This window comes from Eptesicus fuscus, chromosome 1 (assembly GCF_027574615.1).
Source record: "Eptesicus fuscus isolate TK198812 chromosome 1, DD_ASM_mEF_20220401, whole genome shotgun sequence".
Lineage (NCBI taxonomy): Eukaryota > Metazoa > Chordata > Mammalia > Chiroptera > Vespertilionidae > Eptesicus > Eptesicus fuscus.
Window position 1 is genome coordinate 65047674 of NC_072473.1, and position 14940 is coordinate 65062613.

Below are 14940 nucleotides of genomic sequence, written 5' to 3' on the forward strand. Positions count from 1 at the left end.
ATTTAACTCTTCAGGGAAACATCCAGCTATGTATCAAGGTCAGGAAAAAGCAGATCAATTCGAGTAGATATTTAAAGGCACTTAATATTTCATGATGCTGATATTTAAAGAGAAAGGACAAAGAATTCATCTTTTCTGTGTGCCATTAATTTATAAATATTCTGCATTTAAAATAAAGTTTTTCAGAGAATTAATGTCCTTTTATCATCTTTCTTTTTTGAAGCATATTTCTTATTTGATTTGTTTTTAATAATTGAACTACATTAGAGCACACCATTTAAAATGCTTCTTCATTTAACCCCAAAGTAATTAAATCAGCAATAGGCATGTATTATGGATAACTTTATCAATCAATGTCAGCATTTCAAATGTTTGAAATTGTGCAGTAATATCCAAGATAATGATTTCAGAAATACAGGAGAGACATCGTGATTTTTAATGTGTATTATGACATTTATGAAATGTTAAGGAGAAAAAAAATGAAAAAGAAAAAAATGGAAAATGAGCTATTAAAGGTATGCATGTCAATTTTATGAAGTGGTTCAAGATTAGTGTTTTATTCAGAATAATAATTTTTTTATTATTTTATAATCCTCAGACCAATAGACCAGACTACACTTCAGAGCGTTCAGCTAACATTTTTCTAATTTAAGGTTTCTCTCTGCTTAAAGTTTACCTATCTGAAAAATAAGACTTGTAACAATTGCAAGTTTTATCTATTTTTACCTCACCAGTAATAGCCTCCAAAGATTTCTTGCCTTAAGGGGCTTGATTGTTTCTTCCAAGATTTGAGTTATCAAAGTTTCAAATTGTTCCCTGGGATATGAGGGGATAATTAGATTACTGCACTCAAAATCTGCATTCACTGGCAATGATTTTATTTCAAGTTTTAAAAGAAGTAGAACAGCAGTTATCTCATTAGAAGTTCATTGGATATGACTTTATCAAAAAGTGAGCTGTTCCAGGGGTCATTTTATTTTTTATTAGGAGCCTAATAGATTCATTCTAAAATCCAAAAGGCATAAATCTATACCCTTCCAAATTCTCAAGTATATTTGTAAGAAAAAAAAAGCTTTTTTGTGTGTTAAATTGGTTTCAACATAAGAATCATTGTTTTAGAAAATTCTCCCTCTGTCTTTTATATACAATTACATTTTATAAAGATGATATATGTAGTCATCTTTGTATATATCTGTATATCATCTTTCTATACATTGTGTTATTATTATAAACTTGGGATGTCAAGGATATTTTCAGTCTTTAAAGCATTTTGTTGATCTCTTGAATAATAAAGTGAAACTGAGGTCTAAATTATTTGATCACCACCCCTTTTTTTCTATTTCTGTACTCAACATGAATCATTTATTCAATAACCATTTTTGCTAAACATTGTGAGTAACACAAAAGAAGTGTAATGTGTAATCTTTGCCCTCAAAGACACACACACTCTCTAGAAAGTCAAGACACATATACCATTTAGGAGAAAAAAATGATTAAGTGCCAACATGCATAATATAGTAGGAGTTATAACAGAACATTTTTTAAAAAAACAATGAGATTCATGTTTACTGAAATGTATGTAGAAGATTTCACAGAAGTGATGGGACTTGAACTGGGTCTAAGGGATATTGGATGAAGCTGAAATGAGGGAAGAAGTTCTGCACAAAGAAGAGTAAAGAAACAAAAAAAATGAACATGATCAAGAGAGTAAATGGAGACTGGTTTACATATGTGGAAAGACCTTGATGGGCAGTAGGGAAAGACAAAGTTGGAAATAAATTGGGGTCCAATTATGGGAGAACTCAAATACTAAAAGGAAGAGTTTAGCGTTGATATTATTTGATTTGGACTAGGCTAACAGTGGGCCTGGGATAAAAAGGTTGAGTATAAGAAGCCTAGGGGAGGAAGCATCAATGGGGCCTTTATCCATTTGTTTTAGCAAGCATTTGTAAAGTATCCTGTATTTGGCGGAATATTCTGAGGAGCAAAGGATTTTAAGATGGCTTTAGGCTTTGAGATTTCAAAAAGGAATGTGCTTATATTAACAGAAATTTTACTATACCCTCTGGGCCCTTTAGAAATAAGACTCAAACTCCCAAATTGAGTCAAATAAGGATGGTGAAAGAGGTTAACCAAATTTGTGTAATTAGTTCCTGAACTGACATTCAATTCCATTGTGCTTTCCCTTGCCTTTGAATCATTCAGTTTCCAAACCTTTTTGTTTCCAGCTCCTTCCTGCCTCACCTCTCCAACCTCCCAGACTTCAGCTAGTTACTTTATTTCCAGATGTTGTTCCCTCTTGGACATTTAGATCACCTTAGGCAAAGCCTAAATCATCTTTCTTTTTCTGACTTGCACTGGGGGGGAAATTGGCTTGGAGAAAAATTAGGAGGTTTAGAAAGAACAATGATTGGGGTAGAGGAAAGGTGATCAATTTGACTGTGATTATATTGATTTTGTAATAATAGTGAGATTCATGATCATATGCATGATTCCCAATAGACAATTGGAAATAGCAAATGAGAAATTTAGGTGGGAGACAAGGTTGGAATGCAGATTTGGGAGTCCACATGGGCATCAGTGGCGAGGAGAGAGCTCTAAAGTATCATTCAAGGTCAAGTAATAATGCGTTGTCTTATTTCATTAAGTCATTGCAACAAGTCTATGAGGTAGGAAGGTAAGGCAGATTGCACATAATTTCTCATTAGGATTTTTTTCTCATTGGATCACAAATTTGATTCACATTAACATTTATATATATTTATCCTAGACTGATTTCTTCTAAGGCCCTATGCGCATTATTATTTTCATGACTGGTATAATTATTCCTAAAATCAGCTGATTCTGCTGTCTTTCCTATCAGCATGCATAGTCTTGCTCTCATAAATAACTATCATTAGAAAAATTGCATATATTAAAAAGAAGTCCAGATTGAAGAAATGTGTTCTACAACACACAGATCCTCTATTCAGCTAAAAATAAAGCAAATATGTAAGGGGAAGCATGAAGGAGAAAAAGGCTTGTTATTCTTTGAGGGATATGTTTTGAAACCATTGGTAACCGTGCCTGGAAAAACAACAGACTGTGAAAAAAAATCCACCTTTCTATTCTTTATATACTAATTTTCTACTGAACAAACACACTGTATTTGAGTTCTTAAATTTAAAAAAAAATCATTTTGTAGGCCCTGCCAGGTAGCTAAGTTGGTTAGAGTGTCATCTCGATGCACCAAGGTTGCAGGTTCTTTCTCTGGTCAGGACACATACAAGAATCAACCAATGAATACATAAATAAGTGGAATAACAAATCAATGTTTCTCTCTCTCTCTCTCTCTCTCTCTCTCTCTCTCTCTCTCTCTCTGTCACCCTGTCTCTCTCTTTCTCTCTCAAATCAATCAATAAAATTTTTTTAAATAATTTTGTTATATATCATCAAGCAGAGCCATAAATATAAATTCCAAAGGATGACAGAACATTCAGTAACTATAAGGCATTGATGGAGAATTGGAAACATAGAGGACTCTTATTCACTCCTGTGGATTACCGGATCATAGAATTGAAAGGGATTTGAAAAAAATCATGTAGTTGAGGCACCTTTGTTTTAAAGAAGAAACTGCAACTCTGAGAGATTCTGAAAAGTTTAAGGTCATATAGCAAGTAGCTAGTGGAGCTCAGTTTTGAATCAAGTTCACCTGACTTCCAGTTCAGTGCTCATTCCACTACTTGTAATCCCCATACTGTGACTGAATGAATGAATCCGAAAGTAATTGAGTTCTTACTATGTGTTTACCAGTGTGGCATGTGTTAAAGGGGAAGCTAAAGTTTTAAAAAAAACATGGTTTTTAAATTTTAAGATTTGACCCTGTTGCCAGTAGCTTTAAAATTGATGTGAGGGTATCAGACAAGGAGAAGTTAAAAGGGAGTATCAAGTGTTCAATGGCAGCAGGGTGTGACTATGGAAGATAAAAGGGTAAGTCAGAGGAATTCTGCTCCAACGCTACTAGACACGGCTGTGCAGAGCCATTCTTTGACAAGGCCTGTGTCATCACCAATATATCAGGAGGAAAAGGACACTCTATATTCACTTTCCTCCAGGGTACATAGAAAAAAGTTGATGAGAGTTAAAGTTTGCTAAGGAATTTTCAATCCTGTCTCCCAAAATAGGCTGTGTTTACTCTTGCTGTGAAATTATTAAAATTCCTGCCAAAGTATTAAAAAGTAGTTTGCTTAGCTTTAAGATCTTGGATCTCACTAACATAGGATAAATATTATAGTCTCCTTTTTATAGCAAACAGCATGTAACTCCAGAAAAATGTCAAGTGAATTTTGAACAGAAGTCCTCACTGAAGCAGAAGTATTTAGTGCCCAAAACGCTTTAAATTAATCGTTAATTTAAAAATAAAAATACGGGGGAGAAACCAAGATGGCAGCATAGGTAAATACCTAAACTGCTGCCTCGCACAACAATTTCAAAACTACAACTAAAATACAAAAAGGACATCATCCAGAACCACAGGAAGGCTGGCTGAGTGGAAATTCTACAACTAGAAGGAAAGAGAAAAGCACACTGAGACTCAGAGGAGCTACAAAAGGCTGAGGTACGGAGTCACGTGCGCAGGAGGCTGAGTGCCTGGCTGGCTTTCTCTAGTGGGAAGGAGACAAAAGCTCCCGACTACACTGAACTCCAGTTCTGACTGCACTGAACCCCAGTTCCAGGCGAGACCCTGGGGATCCAGACTTATATGGGGGGAATCTGGACTGTCAGGCAGAAATTCAGGGGAGCTGTGAAAGGCAGAGATCTGGAGACGCGCATGTGAGTGTGCGCAGAGAGGACTGACTGCTGAATGCGCCATTGGCTTTCTCTAGCAGGTGGGAAACAAAAGCTCCCCACTGCACTGAACTCCAGTGCCTGTCAAGAATCTGAGAATCCAGATTCATTGGGGGAGAAACTAGACTGTCTGGCAACGGGAGAAACTCGAGGGCGGCTTACTCTTAGAGGTGCTTGCAGCAATTACCAAGGGACACTGAGACCCAGGGGCTTCATAGAGCAGGGCTGACAGGAAGCCACGACTGTCTGCTCAGCCCTGAGACTCCACCCCATCCAAGGAGCACAGAGGATTCTGCAATTTTGCAAGTCTTGTCTCATAAGGCTGTCTCCAGCACAGAAGTTCTCCCAGCATAGACACAGCTGATCCTCACAGCCAATTGGCCTGGAGGTCAATTCCTTCCAGTGATACCAACAACAATCAAGACTTAGCTACAACAAGGCTGTACACACAGTCCACAAAGGGGTGCACCAAGAGTGTCCACCTCAGGTAACTGGGGAGGCCAAGCCACTGGGCCATATAGGACACCTAGCACACAAAGCTACCCTACCAATTCAGGGAAACAGCGAAAATGCAGAGACAAATAAACATATCACAAACGAAAGAAATGGAGGAAAACAAACGACTGGATATAGAGTTCAAAACCACGGTTATAAGGTTTTTCAAGAATTTCCTAGTAAAGGCTAGCAAATTTAGTGAGACCCTCGAACATGTGACAAAGGACCAACTAGAAATTAAACATACACTGACTGAAATAAAAAAATATTATACAGAGACCTAACAGCAGACTAGAGGGCCACAAGAATCAAGTCAAAGATTTGAAATACAAAAAAGCAAACAACACTTAACCTGAAAAGCAAAAGGAAAAAAGAATCCAAAAATTTGAAGGTAGTGTAAGAAGCCTCTGGGACAACTTCAAGCGAACCAACATCAGAATAATGGGGGTGCCAGAAGAAGAGAGAGAGAGCAAGACTGAAAACCTACGTGAAGAAATAATGACTGAAAACTTCCCACACCCGGAGAAAGAAATAGACTTACAAGTCCAGGAAGCACACAGAACCCCAAATAAAAGGAATCCAAAGAGGACCCCACCAAGACACATCATAATTAGAATGCCAAGGGCAAAAGACAAAGAGATAATATTAAAAGCAGCAAGAGAAAAAAAGTTAATTACCTACAAGGGAGCACCCATACGACTGTCAGCTGATTTCTCAACAGAAACTATGCAGGCCAGATGGGAGTGGCAAGAAATATTAAAAGTGATGAATAGCAGGAACCTACAACCAAGATTACTCTACCCAGCAAATCCATCATTCAGAATTAAAGGTCAGATGAAGAGCTTCACAGATAAGAAAAACCTAAAGGAGTTCATCACCACCAAACCAGTATTATATGAAATGCTGAAAGGTATTCTTTAAAAAGAGGAAAAAGAAGAAAAAGGTAAAGATAAAAATTATGAACAACAAATACATATCTATCAAGAAGTAAATCTAAAAATCAAGTGAATTAAAAATCTGATGAACAGAATAAACTGGTGAATATAATAGAATCAGGGGCATAGAAAGGGAGTGGACTGAAAATTCTCAGGGGGAAAGGGTGTGGGGGGTACGGGAAGAGACTGGACAAAAATCGTACACCTATGGAGGAGGACAGTGTGGGAGAGGTAAGGGCAGAGGGTGGGGTGGGAACCGGGTGGAGGGGGGCTATGGGGGGACAAAAGAAGAACAATTGTAATAATCTGAACAATAAAGATTTATTAAATTAAAAAATAAAATAAAAATATGGGCAAGTTTGATTTACAATTATCCTCTCTAATAAAATTGTAATATGCAAATTAACCATCACTCCGCTACATAATCCACGCCCACCAGCCAAGCCACGCCCACCAGGCAATCAGGGCGAGTATGCAAATTAACCCCAATCCAAGATGGCTACAGCCACAGAGAGCAAGGTTTCCCAGGTAACAGAGCAAGCCAAGCTTTCCATAGCCGTTGCAGGCCTAAGCCTCCACTCAAGCTACAAAGTTTCAATTATAGAAGGTAAACAAATTCAAACAAATGGCGGCAGAATGGAGCTTGAGAGAACAGGCCAGGGTTGCCGCCGGCAACAGGGGAAGCAAAGCTTTCCGCACACCCTGGCCGGGCTCACCCACTTAAGGCTACAAAGTTTCAATTGTAGAAGGTGAATTAACTGCCACAGAAATGGCTGCCGCCCCGGAGGGAACAGCAGGCTTGGCTCCGCTCCAGACTACAAAGTTTCAATTGTAAAAGGAAAATAAATTCCAGATACCAGGGCTTCCGCTTGGGTTGCCAGGGGGCATGGCCGGCCTGCAAACCACCACAGGCCCCTCGCTCAGGCTGCCCCACGCCCCAAGGGAACCCCACCCTGATCCGGGACACTCTTCAGGGCAAACCAGCTGGCCCCCACCCGTGCACCAGGCCTCTATCCTATCTAATAAAAGAGTAATATACAGAATGATCATCACTGCAACACACATTATAACTGCCCCCATGTGGTCAAAGATCCTGCCCCCATGTGGACACAAGATGGCCACCACAAGATGGCCAGCAGGAGAGGGCAGTTGAGAGGGACCAGGCTTGCAAGGGAGGGCAGTTGGAGGTGATCAACCCTGCATGAGAGGGCAGTTAGGGGTGACCAGGCTGGCAGAGGAGGGAAGTTGGGGGCAAACAGGCTGGCAGGGGAGCAGTTAAGCATCAACCAGGCTGGCAGCGGAGTGGTTAGGGGGTGATCAGGCTGGCAGGCAGAAGCGGTTAGGGGCAATCAGGAAGGCAGGCAGGCAAGCAGTTGGGAGCCAGCAGTCCTGGATTGTGAGAGGGATGTCCGACTGCCCGTTTAGGCCCGATCCCACTGGGATCGGGCCTAAACGGGCAGTCGGACATCCCTCCAGGAGTCCCAGATTGGAGAGGTTACAGGCTGGGCTGAGGGACAACCCCCCGCTGTGCACGAATGTCATGCACCGGGCTTCTAGTTTAAAATAAAATAATTGTGTTGCAGATATTAAACCTACAAATGTATATAACCTGTTTCAAGAAAACATTATACCATTGAGGAATTTTTTGCTGTTGTTAATCCTCACTTGAGGACTTTTTTTCATTGACTTTTTAAATTTTGAGCGAGTGAAAGTCGGGGAGGCGAGAGAGAGAGACATTGATGTGAGACACATCAATTGGTTGCATTCCACACATGCCCCAACAGGACCGGAGACCAAACCTGCAACCCAAGTATGTATGTGCCCTTAACCAGGAATCAAACCTGCAACCCTTCAGTGCATGGGCTGATGCTAACAAGTAGGCAACACCAGCCAGGGCTATTGAGGAATTTTAAAATGCATTGAGTCGGTTTTTATTATAATATACCTTTTTTTGTCTTTACTTTTTTCATAAGTTTTGTTCACGGCTATGTTTCCCTAGGGCCTATAACTATGCTGGCACATAGTAGGCACTCTATAAATATTAGTTTAATTTTTCCATATCAGGCTCTTTTCTCTCACTAACTGTATTAACATTTAATCTTGATTGTTGCTTAGGCCACAGGGCTACACAAAGAGACTAACAGCAATTTGAAAACATACTTTCAAAGTCATTGCATAAACAATGCTAAAATTAGATATAGTCCTGTGGAAAAATATCTCTTCTTCATGTGGAAAAATTAGGAATTAAAACTGGTGAGCCCTTTCAGATCCTCAGTGTGAATGAGAATAACAACAACAACAGCAAAAAAGTCCCCATGAAACAGACGAAGAGGATCAAGAACCACTTTTATCACTAGCCCCCAGAAAAACAAGTGAATAAACAGAACCAAAAAAAAAGGAAATACTGTTCCCCAACAACAGAAAACTGAAATTGTGAGGTGGCTCCCTGCTGATATCCCTTACCTGCTTGGCTTAAAAACAAATTAGAGGCAAAGCAATTGAGTTAAAAGCACTAGTGTTGGAGTCAGACCAGGATATGCGTTCCAGTTCCCAGGTGTGAGACTTTCAGGGTCACTGTGACATTGGAGACAATGTCAATAAATAGCAGCTATCAGTAAGTATAGCTTTTTCAGCTTCTTAAGTTATAATTAGACTAGAAGCCTGGTGCACGAAATTTGTGCACGGCGGGGGGTTGTCCCTCAGCCCAGCCTGTACCCTCTCCAATCTGGGACTCCTGGAGGGATGTCCGACTGCCCGTTTAGGCCCGATCCCACTGAAATCGGGCCTAAACAGGCAGTCGGACATCCCTCTCACAATCCAGGACTGCTGGCTTCCAACTGCTTGCCTGCCTGCCTTCCTGATTGCCCCTAACCGCTTCTGCCTGCCAGCCTGATCACCCCCTAACCACCCCGCTGCCAGCCTGGTTGATGCTTAACTGCTCCCCTGCCAGCCTGTTTGCCCCCAACTTCCCTCCTCTGCCAGCCTGGTCACCCCTAACTGCCCTCTCATGCAGGGTTGATCACCTCCAACTGCCCTCCCTTGCAAGCCTGGTCCCTCTCAACTGCCCTCCCTTGCAGGCTGGTTGCCTCCCAACTGCCCTCTCCTGCTGGCCATCTTGTAGTGGCCATCTTGTGTCCACATGGGGGCAGGATCTTTGACTACATGGGGGCAGCTATATTGTGTGTTGCAGTGATGATCAATCTGTATATTGCTCTTTTATTAGATAGGATAGAGGCCTGGTGCATGGGTGGGGGCCAGCTGGTTTGCCCTGAAGGGTGTCCCGGATCAGGGTGGGGTTCCCTTGGGGCGTGGGGCAGCCTGAGCGAGGGGCCTGTGGTGGTTTGCAGGCTGGCCACGCCCCCTGGCAACCCAAGCGGAGGCCCTGGTATCTGGAATTTATTTTCCTTCTACAATTGAAACTTTGTAGTCTGGAGCAGAGCCAAGCCTGCTGCTCCCTCCGGGGCAGCAGCCATTTCTGTGGCAGTTAATTCACCTTCTACAATTGAAACTTTGTAGCCTTAAGTGGGTGAGCCCGGCCAGGGTGTGTGGAAAGCTTTGCTTCCCCTGTTGCCGCCGGCAACCCTGGCCTGCTCTCTCAAGCTCCGTTCTGCTGCCATTTGTTTGAATTTGTTTACCTTCTATAATTGAAACTTTGTAGCTGTGAGTGGAGGCTTAGGCCTGCAACGGCTATGGGAAAGCTTGGCTTCCTCTGTTACCTGGGAAACCTTGCTCTCTGTGGCTGTAGCCATCTTGGATTGGGGTTAATTTGCATACTCGCCCTGATTGCCTGGTGGGCGTGGCGTGGCTTGGGGGCGTGGCTTATGTAGCGGAGTGATGGTTAATTTGCATATTACCATTTTATTAGAGAGGATTGTAGACATATATTTAGATTGTAGACAACTGTGCTGTATTTAGTCCTAATAAGGCAATTTTTCTGCCTAAAGCAAATATCCACACCACAGGTGACATAAATGTGTCAGTAAAACTTGTTAGAAGATTTTTAAGTAAAACTTTTATCACGCCAATAATATCCTTCAAGTCCGTGCAAACAAACATTGCTAAAGTCCAATCAATTGTTCAAAAAGTAAATATGAAATGAATGCCTACTATGTGCCAAATGCTTTGTAAGACACTAAGGATACCATAATGAATGAGGTTTGATCCTTGTCCTTAAGCAGCTAATAGTTTGGTGGGAGAAGACTCATAAACACTTATAAAAGGGTAATAAGGAGGTGCACTGTTTTAAACTCAATGTGTGATTTGCCAGAAAAGAACTTGAGATAAGGATTGGGTCTAAATACTCTTGGTCCCACTTCTCGTTGCCCTGCTAACCACAGTTGGAGATGTCAAGTAGGTCACCACTAAAATGCAGACTGTCTAAAGTCCCTGAAACAATCACATTTAGAAGACAGAACAGAGTCCATATGTCCAACTGATGAATTTACTTACTCTTTAAAAGATTAAAAGTAAGAGCTAACATAAAATGAACATTTCTATAGAGTATATTATTTACAAAGGGCCTTACTTTTTATAACCTAATTTGCTTCTCTAAATCCATGAGTTAAGCAGGCATTGGCACATTTTATAGGTAAGGGAACAGGTTTTAAAAAGTGAGTGAGGCGCCCGGTGTGGACTATGAACCAGGAGGTCGTGGTTCAGTTCCAGGTCAGGGCACATGCCCAGGTTGTGGGCTGGATCCCCAGTGTGGGGCATGCAGGGAACAGCCAATCAATGATTCTCTCTCATCATTAATGTTTCCATCTCTCTCTCTCCCTCTCCCTTCCTCTCTGAAATGAATAAAAACATATTTTTATAAAAAGTGAATGAGGCAATTGACTAGTTATGACACACTGAGAAATAAAAGCAGGTGCACTTGAGGATTGGAAAAATAAATGCCAAAAAAATAGAAGTCAGATGGGATCAAATTAAAGGGGGAAAAAAAACTGGAAGGAAAGATGGGAGGGAGGGTGGGAGGGAGGGAGGGAGGGAGGGAGGGAAGGAGGGAGGGAGCCAGAGGGAGAGAGATGCACAGGAGAGGTTCCTGGTGAGTAGGGCTTTAGGAGTGCTTCTAGCACAAAGACTGCAGAGCATGGGCTACCAAATGATAACAGATTTGAGCCCTGAAGAATGAGCAGCCAGGACATTTGACCACCATGTAATGCCCCTACCATGACCAGGAAGAGGGCTCTGTAAAAATTATATGCACTAAGACATTGGAAAATGGAGTCAAAGCTGTCATCCCAGAGGAGCTACCTTGCATGTCTCAAACTGTAGAAAAGTTAAAACAGGGTAAAATAACCTTTGGACTGAGCCTAAAGCAACCTTGAGTCCTGAAGAACTGTTTGCAAGGATAACAAGCAAGTAGGTATGACTACCAGACTGAAAATTAAAAACATTGTTGAGAATTAAAATCACAGCTAGCTATCTGCACCAATAGAAATGTTTCTCCCTTCTATTGATGTCATGAAATGTTTCTCCCTTCTATTGATGTCATTCTTCCCACTTCCATTTCTCAATAAATATCCCTTGCTTTTGTCTCCAAATTGGAATACCATTTGGGCTTCTGCCTGAATCAGTGTTTCCAGAATAGCAATTCTTTTTTATCTCAAATAAATACTTGTTGCCTCTCAATTTGGTCTTTTATTTTTAGGTTAACAGCTCTCACCCAACCATGCTGGCACTCTGGTCTCAGACTTCCAGTCTCCAGAATTGTGAGAAATAAATTTCTGTTGTTTTTAAGCTACCTAGTCTGTGGTATTTTGTTATAGCAGACAATGTATTAGAAGGATTGAACACAATAATTGACATCCCTTCCTGCATACCTAAGAGACAGCTCAAACTCAAAATGTTCAAACCCAAACCCCTGATCTCCCCAGACCTACTCTACCTACAGCCTGCTTCATTTCAGCAGATGGCAATTTCATCTTTTTCAGGCCCCAAAACTTTTCAAGTTATTATTTTTTTAATTCTTTATTGAAATAAGTGCATATATCAGAAGTATAATGCTTCAAGAATTTTTCACAAATTGAACAAATGCCCGAGATCAAGAAATGTAACCAGCCCGAGATCAAGAAACAGAAATTTAACAATACCCCAGACACCTTCCTTAGACTGTCCACTTCTAGTGACTAGCTCCCCCTCAATAAAACTAATGTGTCTCTCAGAATGCAATGCAGAACAACAAGGAAGAAAGGATGGGAGATAGAGTATATATATCTGGAAATTACAGCATTCATCTACTCTCAGGGCCAAATGAAAAAGAAAAGATAGAAAGAATAGGTAGGAAGGAATAGACAAAGCAATAATAAAAGAACATTTTCCAGAACTAAAGAAAGACATTAGATTTAAAAGGCCCATCAGGTGTCAAGCAGGTTGTCATTCAATAGAGACCCACACCCAGTCACATTGTGGTGAAATTTCAGAACAAAAATAAAGAAAAAAACTCTCGACAGCTTCCAGAAAGTAAAACATTGAGCTAACGGAATAAGAATCAATGGCATCTGAATCAATGATATCAATGACATCTGAATCAATGAAACTTGAATTGTCATAGGTAATATTGTGTAGGAAGACTATGGAATAATATTAAAAATAAAAAAATAAGATCTTCTTGAAGGTTCTTGATCATGTTTATATTTGTATACATTATAGAAAAATATATTAAAACGGCTGTATTCCAAAACAAGAATTGTCCATAATCACATCAGCTAACCATGTCAATGTTTTCATTTAGCCAGGTTTCCTTCTACTCATTGTTTATTTTTTATTTATTTATTTATTTTTATATTTTTATTGATTTCAGAGAGGAATGGAGAGGGAGAGAGATAGAAACATCAATGATGGGAGAGAATCAGTGATTGGCTATCTCCTGCACACCCCCCACTGGGGATCAAGCCTGAAACCCAGGCATATGCCCTTGACATGAATTGAAGCCAGGACCCTTCAGTCCACAGGCTGACATTCTATCCACTGAGCCAAACAAGCCAGGGAAATAGTCATTGTTTATATGCATATTCAAATTTTACATATTTTCAATAGTATTAAAGGTAAAAATTATATTCTACAGATTTACTTTCTAATATACTAGAGGCCCGGTGCACGAAATTCATGCATGGAAGGGGGTTGTCCCTTAGCCCAGCCTGCACCCTCTCCAATCTGGGACCCCTTGAGGGATGTCCGACTGCCCGTTTAGGCCCAATCCCACTGGATCGGACTGCCAGTGGGATCGGGCCTAAACGGGCAGTTGGACATCCCTCTCACAATCCAGGACTGCTGGCTCCAAACCACTCACCTGCCTCTGCCTGATTGCCCCTAACAGCTTCTGCCTGTGAGCCTGATCAGCCCCTAACCACTCCCCAGCCAGCCTGATCAATGCCTAACTGCTCCCCGGCTGGCCCGATTGCCCCTAACTGGCCTCCCCTGCTGGCCTGGTCACCCCCAACTGCCCTCCCCTGCAGGCCTGGTCCCCCCCAACTGCCCTCCCCTACAGGCCTGGGTACCCCCCAACTGTCCTCCCCTGCAGGCCTGGTCCTCCCCCAAATGCCCTCCCCTGCAGGCCTGGGTCCCCCCCAACTGTCCTCCCTTGCTGGCCTGGTCTGCCCCAACTGCCCTCCCCTGTTGGCCTGGTCACCCCTAACTACCCACAACTGCCCTCCCCTGCTGGCCATCTTGTGGCAGCTATCTTGTGTCCACATGGGGGCAGCCATCTTGTGTCTTAGAGTGACAGTCAATTTGCATATTATTCTTTTATTAGATAGGATTAGTCTTAGTTCAATTCAACAAATATTCATTAACTAGCCACCATGAGGCAGAGGCTCTACTAACCTTTGGTAATCCAGAAATGACTGAGAATCAGTTCCCACCATGGAAAAAGCTTACATAATGTGGAATAGTCCACAATGTCAGTACCATGTAGAAATAAGTGCTTTGAAAGGATAATCGTAGGGTGCTGTGAACATACTGAGGAGGCTCACTCAACACAGTCTTGGGAACGGAAGGATGTAAGAGTAGGACTCTTCTGACATGGGGAAACTCTAAGAACTTTATCTCCATTCCCTTTTTTCATTAAAGGAGAGAAAGTCCTTGGTAGATTATTTCTTTCTCTGCAAACTTAAAGGTGACCCACCAAACATTGTTACCACAAAATTTTCTGCTTACAGCTCAAGGTTGGCAACCAAGAGTAACCACTGAGACATGACAAGGCTGTTCCGCAGAACAAGTTGTGAAAAAACTACAAATCTTGTTATAAACCTCACAGGGAATCAACTGTTCCACAGGGTGTCAGCCCTTCATAACATAGTTTCCACATTCAGAGAGCATTTCAGGGTAAGTTTCCAAAGATTGTTTCACAGCAAACATCTCAATCCCCACCAAGGATCAAGATCATATAAACTCAAGATAAACATGAGTCACCACGGCATCTCCATTTAAAAAAAATAAAAAAGGCATGACAATGGCTTATATGAACTAGAGTAAATTATCTAGGAACTATTAATTAGATTGCCTTCTAACTGTAGTTCACAATCTTAAAAGGTTCAGGTTGAATATTCAAGAAAGAGAGAGAAAATCTTATACTGGTTAAAACACCAACCTATAAGACTGCAATGGATTAAAGGAATAAAGAATGCTTTCTGACTAATTCAGTAAGAACTGCCCACTCCAGGACAAGCAAAAGAAAGAGTTT